Genomic DNA, 10,239 nt, shown 5'->3' with positions numbered 1-10,239 from the left:
TTAATATACTTACTAGTATCTAAAACTCGAAATCTCTGCCTATTTCTAAGCCCCTGCAGATTGCATGTACTGTATATTACCAACCCCTTATGCTTTAGACCAGTTTTAGCAAACCAATGGCCAGAGACCAAGGTGTTATTTAAGAAAAATTTGCTGGTCTGATACTGCTTGGTTCAACTTGCTGTGATTATAGTTCTTAATCATTTATTGTTCTTATGAATCCATTCTATATACAAACAGTTAATCTTTAATTGATAATATAAATTATAGATTAACAACAACAAAAATAACTGTTCTATTTTTCTTCAATGTCTCTTTAAATTTTAAAAAGGTGTAATCTGGCACTTGAGAGAAAAGGCACTCTTAAAAGGCTTGGCACCCCTGCTTTAAACTATTTCATATGCCAATCAAAATATTTGCGAAGAAATAATTTATCAAATTACCATCCAGCTTGCCCCATTTGGATATTTTTATCCCCACTGAAGATTACATACTTGTTAATATAAATGACACTATCAGCCTATATGGGAATAATTATACTGCGGGCTCAAAGTATGACATTATTTCTGAGACATGATAGAGTAGCAAGAGATGATGTATGTTTGCTACCTGCCTTGGAAATTATAGCGCACCTCAAAGCAATCACTGTATGTCTATGGTTTATCTGAAGGTTTGGGACACAGGGTATACTTTATTTTCACATAACCTTGGTCTTGCCTATAGACTATTCTTCTGTCTTGAAGTATGCCCTGTCTTTCAGCATCATGACCCTGGCCTTGACTGTATTTAGCCTTCTGGAGATCTAATAACAAACATTTTTGTTTTCCACCTGCCTCTGTTCTTTAATTGGATTTTTTTTTTTTTTTTTGCTGACTTACCTTGTAGAATGATACAGGGATGAAGTTAGTCTATAACTACCTGCATTAGATAATACAAATATAGACCTTAAAGGGAGTCTACACTGTAAAATAGTTTTAATATTAATGTATTTTCAATGACTTGTTATACCAGCTGCAGACTATAACTAGGGGTCACAATCTAAAGTTAGAGGGTAGCAGATTCAGGAGAAATTTAAGGAAGCATTTTTTTACAGAAAGGGTGGTGGATTCATGGAATGAACTTCCATTTGAGGTAGTAAACACAAATACTGTGAAGGAATTTAAAAATGCCTGGGACATGCATAAAGCTATCCTAAGGAAAAAGTAACATGTAATATGGGTAGACTTGATGGGCCTTTTTGGTTCTTATCTACCGTCAAATTCTATGTTTCTATGTATGAGAAATTGCATTTTCCGGTGTATATGAATTCGCTGGTTTTGTGCTTTTAAACCACAACCTATTACAATGGGTTGAGCTTGCAGGTAATATATCTCATTATGTTATCACTTTGTATACACTCACATGCTTTCTTATCTTATATTTGTCTGTAAACCAAGGCTCAATACTTAAGTAATACAATGATAATTTTCCATTGTTATATCTAACTACCCTGCACCCTACTGGGAGTGTAATTTCTTCTACTGGCTGTGTTTACTTAGTCTCCCTTATAGAAACTTTCAGTATAGGTGGGAATACCACAGGCTAAATGAGCTATTTCAAATGCAGAAATAGGGGTAAATGATCTACTTGTGAACAATTTAATACACTCTAGCAGGTAAAATGGATCATTGGGAACAATTTAAAGGGGAGAACATTTTTGGTGGACGATCACTTTAAAGATACAGGAAATATTGTAATGCTTTAAAGGGACAGTCTACTTGATTTTTTCTTTAATTTTTTAAAAAAGATAGATAACGCTTTTACAACACATTCCCCAGCTTTGCACAACTAACATTGTTATATTATTGTACTTTATAACCTCTAAATCAGCCTTTTTTAAGCTGCTGCAGGCCGCCTCTTAACTCAGTGCATTTTATTAGCACTAATTGGCTAAAATCTAAATATGTAAAAAGCACTGATATAAGTGGACAGTCTGCAGAGGCTTGGATACAAGCAGTTTTACCTCTAAGGCCAGAGCAATTAGCAAACACTACACAAAGCAGACTCCAAGATGTGGTTGCCTTATTAACTGTTTCACTGCTGGGCCGCTTACAAAACTTGCCTTAGAGGGAATCATAGAGGTAAAAAGCATGTTAATATAACCAAGTTGGTTATGCAAAACTGGGTAATGGATAATAAAAGGATTATCTATCTTTTTAAACAATACATTATTTTGTATTTTAAAGACTGTCCCTTTAACCCTTTCACTACTAGGACTTTCAGAGAAAAACTTGCCCAAAATACCGGAGATTTTTTAGCATTTTTGCTATCACTCCATTTAAACAGAAATACAGCCTTGTTTTTTTTTTATTTACCTGTCAAAACTATATATATTTTTTAAGTTGACAACCCAAGGTTTTGATCTAGGCCCATTTTGGTATATTTCATGCCACCATTTCACCGCCAAATGCGATCAAATAAAAAAAATGTTGATTTTTTTTAACAAACTGTTTTTTTTCCTTGTAATTATTTACATACTGCTTGTGCAATCATGGCTCGCCCTCGCGGTAGCAATTAGCGCTCATAAAATTAATCATAGATCAGATCAATTTTTAGGGGTTAAACACGGCGGCTGTGGGGTGTTAGAAAAAAAAACGGCACTGAAAAGTGCTGAAGTTCAAACCAAGCATCAGAATGGGGAAAAAATGGAAATTTATGATTACCTGATAAATGTATTTCTTTTACGATATGATGAGTCCACGGATTTCATCCTTACTTATGGGATATCGCCTCCTGGTCAGCAGGAAGAGGCAAAGAGCACCACAGCAGAGTATATATAGGTCCTCCCTTCCCTCCCACTCCAGTCATTCGACCGAAGTTAGGAAGAGAAAGGAAAAGCCAAGGTACAGAGGTGACTGAAATTTAACAAAAATAAAGACCTGTCTCAGAAAATGACAGGGTGGGCCGTGGACTCGTGATATCGTAAAATAAATAAATTTATCAGGTAAGCATAAATTTCCTTTTCTTTTACAAGATATGACGAGTCCACGGATTTCATCCTTACTTATGGGATACAATACCAAAGATATAGGACACGGATGAAAGGGAGGGACAAGACAGGAACCTAAACAGAAGGCACTACTGCTTGAAGAACCTTTCTCCCAAAGACGTCCAAATTATGTAACAGACGCTCCTTCTTAGAAGAAGGATTAGGACACAATGAAGGAACAATAATTTCCTGATTAATATTTTTGTTTGAAACAACCTTAGGAAGAAAACCAGGTTTGGTACGCAACACTACCTTATCAGAATGAAAAATAAGGTAAGGAGAATCACATTGTAATGCCGAAAGCTCAGAAACTCTGCGAGCAGAAAAAATAGCAACCAATAATAAAACTTTAGAAGATAACAACTTAATATCTATGGAATGCATAGGCTCAAATGGAACCCCTTGAAGAACTTTAAGAACTAAATTCAAACTCCAAGGAGGAGCAATTGGTCTAAACACAGGCCTGATTCTAGTCAGAGCCTGACAAAAAGATTGAACATCCAGAATATCTGCCAGACGTTTGTGTAGAAAAATAGATAAAGCCGAAATCTGTCCCTTTAAGGAACTTGCTGATAACCCTTTCTCCAATTCTTCTTGGAGAAAAGACAAAATCCTGGGAATCATAACCCTACTCCACGAGTAGCCCTTGGATTCGCACCAATAAAGATATTTACGCCATATCTTATGGTAAATCTTTCTAGTAACAGGCTTACGTGCCTGGATCAAGGTATCAATGACCGAATCAGAGAACTCTGGCTTAGATAAAATCAAGCATTCAATCTCCAAGCAGTCAGCTGCAGAGAAACTAGATTCGGATGATGGAAGGGTCGCTGAATGAGAAGGTCCTGCCTCAATGGAAGCTTTCACGGTGGCAGAGAGGACATGTCCACCAGATCAGCATAACAAGTCCTGCGAGGCCACGCAGGAGCGAAGAGAATCACCGAAGCCCTCTCCTGTTTGACTCGAGCAATCAACCGGGGAAGGAGAGCAAACGGTGGAAACACATAAGCTAGGTTGAACAACCAAGGCACTGCCAACGCATCTATCAGTTCGGCCTGAGGATCCCTGGACCTGGATCCGTATCTCGGGAGCTTGGCATTCTGATGAGATGCCATAAGATCCAGCTCCGGTCTGCCCCATCTGAGAATAAGGTTGGCAAAGACCTCCGGATGGAGTTCTCATTCCCCCGGATGAAACGTTTGTCTGCTCAAAAAATCCGCTTCCCAGTTGTCCACTCATGGGATGTAGATTGCTGACAGATAACAGGAATGAGCCTCCACCCACCGAATTATCTTGGATACTTCTGTCATCGCTAATGAACTCCTTGTTCCTCCCTGTTGATTGATGTAAGCCACAGTCGTGATGTTGTCCGACTGAAATCGGATGAATTTGGCTGTAGCCAACTGAGGCCAAGCCTGAAGCGCTTTGAATATTGCCCTCAACTACAGAATATTGATTGGAAGTAAAGACTCCGACCGAGTCCACACACCCTGAGCCTTCAGGGAATTCCAGACTGCTCCCCATCCTAGTAGACTGGCGTACGTTGTCACTATCACCCATGTGGGTCTGCGGAAGCACGTCCCTTGGGACAGATGATCAAGTGACAACAACCAAAGAAGAGAGTCCCTTGTCTCCTGATTCAGATCTATCTGAGGAGACAAATTTGCATAATCTCCATTCCACTGTCTGAGCATGCTCAGTTGTAGAGGTCTGAGATGAAAACGAGCAAACGGAATGATGTCCATTGCCGCCACCATCAATCCAATTACCTCCATGCACTGAGCCACTGATGGCTGAGGATTGGACTGAAGGGATCGGCGTGTATTCAGAATTTTTTAACTTTCTGACTTCCGTCATGGATATAGAGTCTATTAGAGTTCCCAGGAAAGGAACCCTTGTCTGTGGAATTAGTGAACTCTTTTCTAGATTCACTTTCCACCCGTGAGTCCTTAGAAAGGATAGAACAATGTCGGTATGAGACTCTGTCAGCTGATAAGCCGACGCCTGGATCAGAAAATCGTCCAGATAAGGCGCCACCGCAATGCCCAGCGGTCTGAGAACCACCAGCAAAGACCCTAGAACCTTTGTGAAGATCCTGGGTGCTGTGGCCAGCCTGAAAGGAAGAGCCACAAACTGAAAATGTTTGTCCAGAAAGGCAAACCTCAGTAACTGGTGATCTCTGTGGATAGGAATATGAAGATATGCATCCTTTAAGTCCACGGTAGTCATATATTGCCCCTCCTGGATCAATGGAAGAATTGATCGAATAGTCTCCATCTTGAAGGATGGAACTCAGAGAAACTTGTTTAGACTCTTGAGATCTAAAATGGGTCGGAACGTTCCCTCTTTTTTGGGAACCACAAAAAGATTTGAGTAAAACCCCTGCCCCTGTTCATGTATTGGAACTGGACAAATTACTCCCATAGTGGAGAGGTCTTCTACACAATGTAAGAATGCCTCTCTTTTTATCTGGTCTACAGACAATCGATAAAGAAGAAACCTTCCCCTTGGGAAGGAATTTTTTAACTCCAACTGATACCCTTGAGACACAATGTCTAGTGTCCAGGGATCCTGAACGTCTCTTATCCAAGCCTGGACAAAGAGAGAAAGTCTGCCCCCTTACTAGATCCGGTCCCGGATCAGGGGCCACCCCTTCATGCTGTCTTGGGAGCAGCAGCGGGCTTCTTATGTTGTTTACCCTTGTTCCAAGCCTGGTTGGGTCTCCAGGTGGCTTTGGCTTGAGAATAATTCCCTTCCTGTTTAGCGGCAGAGGAAGGGGGGATTCCTTTGAAATTACGAAAGGAACAAAAATTACTCTGTCGTCCCCTTTGCTTAGATGTCTTGTCTTGAGGAAGGAGATGACCCTTACCTCCCGTAATATCAGAAATGATTTCTTTCAAATCAGGCCCGAATAGGGTCTTTCCCTTGAAAGGAATAGCCAAAAGCTTGGATTTAGAGGACACATCAGCAGACCAAGATTTTAACCATAAAGCTCTACGTGCTAAGATGGAGAATCCCGAACTCTTAGCAGCTAACTTGGTAATCTGAAAGGAAGCATCCGTAATAAAACAATTAGCCAGCTTCAGCGCCTTAATTCTGTCCTGAATTTCCTCTAAAGAGGTCTCAGTTCTAAGAGACTCTTGTAGAGCGTCAAACCAAAAAGCAGCCGCAGTTGTGACCGTTACAATGCAGGCCACCGGTTGCAATAAAAACCCCTGATGAATAAAGAGTTTTTTGAGAAGACCCTCCAACTTCTTATCCATGGGGTATTTAAAAGCACAACTGTCCTCGATAGGAAAAGTAGTACGCTTCACAAGGGTAGAAATAGTTACCTCCACCTTAGAGACCGTCTGCATAAGAGTCCCGAACAGTGTCAGCTATAGGATACATTTTCTTAAAAATAGGGGAAGGGGAGAACGGGATACCCGGTTTTTCCCATTCCCTAGCAATAATTTCCGAAATTCTCTTAGGAACCGGAAAAACATCAGAATAAGAGGGGACCTCTAAGTATTTGTCCATCCTACTCAATTTCTCTGGTGGAACCACAATAGAGTCACAGTCGTCCAGAGTCACTAAAACCTCTCGCAGCAAAAGGCGGAGGTATTCAAGCTTAAATCTGAAGGACATGACGTCCGAATCTGTCGGGGGTAATGCACTTCCTGAGTCAGACAGTTCCCCCTCAGACAGGGTCTCCCTACCCCCCAATTCAGAGCCCTGGGAAGGTATATCGGAGATAGCTATTAAAGCCTCAGAAGTCGCAGGGACCTCTGTCCTGCTGCGTTTGCCTTGTAACACTGGCAACTTAGATAAAACTTCTGTAATAGTGGATGACATAACTGCAGCCATATCCTGCAGAGTGAATGAAGTGGACGCAGTTGAAGAACATGGCGTCACTTGGGCGGGCGTTAAAGGTTGTGACGCTTGGGGAGAAAGTTGCAGCATACCCTGGGTCTCATCAGTCTGAGAAGCATCCTTAGACACACTTGCATTAAAGAAAATTTGTTCTTTAAATTGTAAAGCCCTCCCAGTGCATGAGAAACAAAAAGGAATAGGGGGTTCCACATTGGCATCTAAACACATAGAACATGTACTTTCCTGAAGTTCAGCCATGATAAAACAAACCAGCAATACTGATCGTCTTTTTTCTTAATTAGAATAATTTTTTGAAAAAAGAAGCATACTGCGTCTTTAAAAAATAAACACTGCAATAATTTTTCTGCTCCGCAATAAAAAAAACTATGCAATAATAAGGAGCACTATAAGACCCTTACCGCTAGATTTAGAGTTCTGCGGCCAAAGGGGTGCGTTAGCTACGCGTGTTTTTTCCCTCCGCACCTTTTAAATACCGCTGGTATTTAGAGTTCACAGAAGGGCTGCGTTAGGCTCCAAAAAGGGAGCCTATAGCATATTTACCGCCACTGCAATTCTCAATACCAGGGGTGCTTAATGATGCGGCCAGCTTCAAAAACGTGCTCGTGCACGATTCCCCCATAGGAAACAATGGGGCCGTTTGAGCTGAAAAAAAACCTAACACTTTCAAAAAAGCAGCGTTCAGCTCCTAACGCAGCCCCATTGTTTCCTATGGGGAAACACTTCCTAAGTCTGCACCTAACACCCTAACATGAACTCCGAGTCTAAACACCCCTAACCTTACACTTATTAACCCCTAATCTGCCGCCCCCGCTATCGCTGACCCCTGCATATTATTATTAACCCCTAATCTGCCGCTCCGTACACCGCCACAACCTACATTATCCCTATGTACCCCTAATCTGCTTCCCCTAACTCGGCCGACCCCTATATTATATTTATTAACCCCTAATCTGCCGCCCCCCAACGTCGCTGCCACCTACCTACAATTATTAACCCCTAATCTGCCGACCGGACCTCACCGCTACTATAATAAAGTTATTAACCCCTAATCCGCCTCACTCCTGCCTCAATAACCCTATAATAAATAGTATTAACCCCTAATCTGCCGACCGGACCTCACCGCTACTCTAATAAATTTATTAACCCCTAAAGCTAAGTCTAACCCTAACACTAACACCCCCTAAGTTAAATATAATTTTTATCTAACGAAATAAATTAACTCTTATTAAATAAATTATTCCTATTTATAGCTAAATACTTACCTGTAAAATAATCCCTAATATAGCTACAATATAAATAATAATTATATTGTAGCTATTTTACGATTAATATTTATTTTACAGGTAACTTTGTATTTATTTTAACCAGGTACAATAGCTATTAAATAGTTAATAACTATTTAATAGCTACCTAGTTAAAATAATTACAAAATTACCTGTAAAATAAATCCTAACCTAAGTTAATATTAAACCTAACACTACACTATCAATAAATTAATTAAATAAAATACCTACAATTATCTACAATTAAACATAACACTACACTACCAATAAATTAATTACATACAAATACCTACAAATAAATACAATTAAATAAACTAAAGTACAAAAAATAAAAAAAGAACTAAGTTACAAAAAATAAAAAAATAATTTACAAACTATTACAACAATTTTAAGCTAATTACACCTACTCTAAGCCCCCTAATAAAATAACAAAGCCCCCCAAAATAAAAAAATGCCCTACCCTATTCTAAAATACAAACAGAAAAGCTCTTTTACCTTACCAGCCCTTAAAAGGGTTTTTTGCGGGGCATGCCCCAAAGAATTCTGCTCTTTTGCCTGTTAAAAAAAACATACAATACCCCCCCCAACATTACAACCCACCACCCACATACCCCTACCCTAACCTAAACCCCCCTTAAATAAACCTAACACTAAGCCCCTGAAGATCTCTCTACCTTATCTTCACCACGCCGGGTATCACCGATCCGTCCAGAAGAGGCTCCGAAGTCTTCATCCAAGCCCAAGCAGGGGCTGAAGAGGTCCATCATCGGGCTGAAGAGGTCCATCATCGGGCTGAAGAGGTCCATCATTGGGCTGAAGAGGTCCATCATCGGGCTGAAGAGGTCCATCATCCGGCTGAAGTCTTGATCCAAGCGGGGGCTGAAGAGATCCATCATCCGGCTGAAGTCTTCTATCAAGCGGCATCTTCAATCTTCTTTCTTCCGGATCCATCTTCATCCCGCCGACGCGGAAGATCCATCCTGGCCGACGACTTCCCGACGAATGACGGTTCCTTTAAATGACGTCATCCAAGATGGCGTCCCTCGAATTCCGATTGGCTGATAGGATTCTATCAGCCAATCGGAATTAAGGTAGGAAAATTCTGATTGGCTGATGGAATCAGCCAATCAGATTCAAGTTCAATCCGATTGGCTGATCCAATCAGCCAATCAGATTGAGCTCGCATTCTATTGGCTGATCGGAACAGCCAATAGAATGCGAGCTCAATCTGATTGGCTGATTCCATCAGAATTTCCCTACCTTAATTCCGATTGGCTGATAGAATCCTATCAGCCAATCGGAATTCGAGGGACGCCATCTTGGATGATGTCATTTAAAGGAACCGTCATTCGTCGGGAAGACGTCGGCCAGGATGGATGTTCCGTGTCGGCGGGATGAAGATGGATCCGGAAGAAAGAAGATTGAAGATACCGCTTGATAGAAGACTTCAGCCGGATGATGGATCTCTTCAGCCCGATGATGGACCTCTTCAGCCCGATGATGGACCTCTTCAGCCCGATGATGGACCTCTTCAGCCCGATGATGGACCTCTTCAACCCGATGATGGACCTCTTCAGCCCCCGCTTGGGCTTGGATGAAGACTTCGTAGCCTCCTCTGGACGGATCGGTGATACCCGGCGTGGTGAAGATAAGGTAGGGAGATCTTCAGGGGCTTAGTGTTAGGTTTATTTAAGGGGGGTTTGGGTTAGATTAGGGGTATGTGGGTGGTGGGTTGTAATGTTGGGGGGTATTGTATGTTTTTTTTTACAGGCAAAAGAGCAGAATTCTTTGGGGCATGCCCTGCAAAAGACCCTTTTAAGGGCTGGTAAGGTAAAAGAGCTTTTCTATTTTTATTTTAGAATAGGGTAGGGCATTTTTTTATTTTGGGGGGCTTTGTTATTTTATTAGGGGGCTTAGAGTAGGTATAATTAGCTTAAAATTGTAATATTTTTCTACTGTTTGTAAATTATTTTTTTATTTTTTGTAACTTAGTTCTTTTTTTATTTTTTGTACTTTAGTTAGTGTATTTATTTGTATTTAATTGTAGGTATTTGT

The sequence above is a fragment of the Bombina bombina genome, chromosome 1 (assembly GCF_027579735.1).
Source record: "Bombina bombina isolate aBomBom1 chromosome 1, aBomBom1.pri, whole genome shotgun sequence".
Lineage (NCBI taxonomy): Eukaryota > Metazoa > Chordata > Amphibia > Anura > Bombinatoridae > Bombina > Bombina bombina.
The sequence above is the reverse complement of the archived record's forward strand: the minus strand, read 5'-3'. Positions refer to the sequence as shown.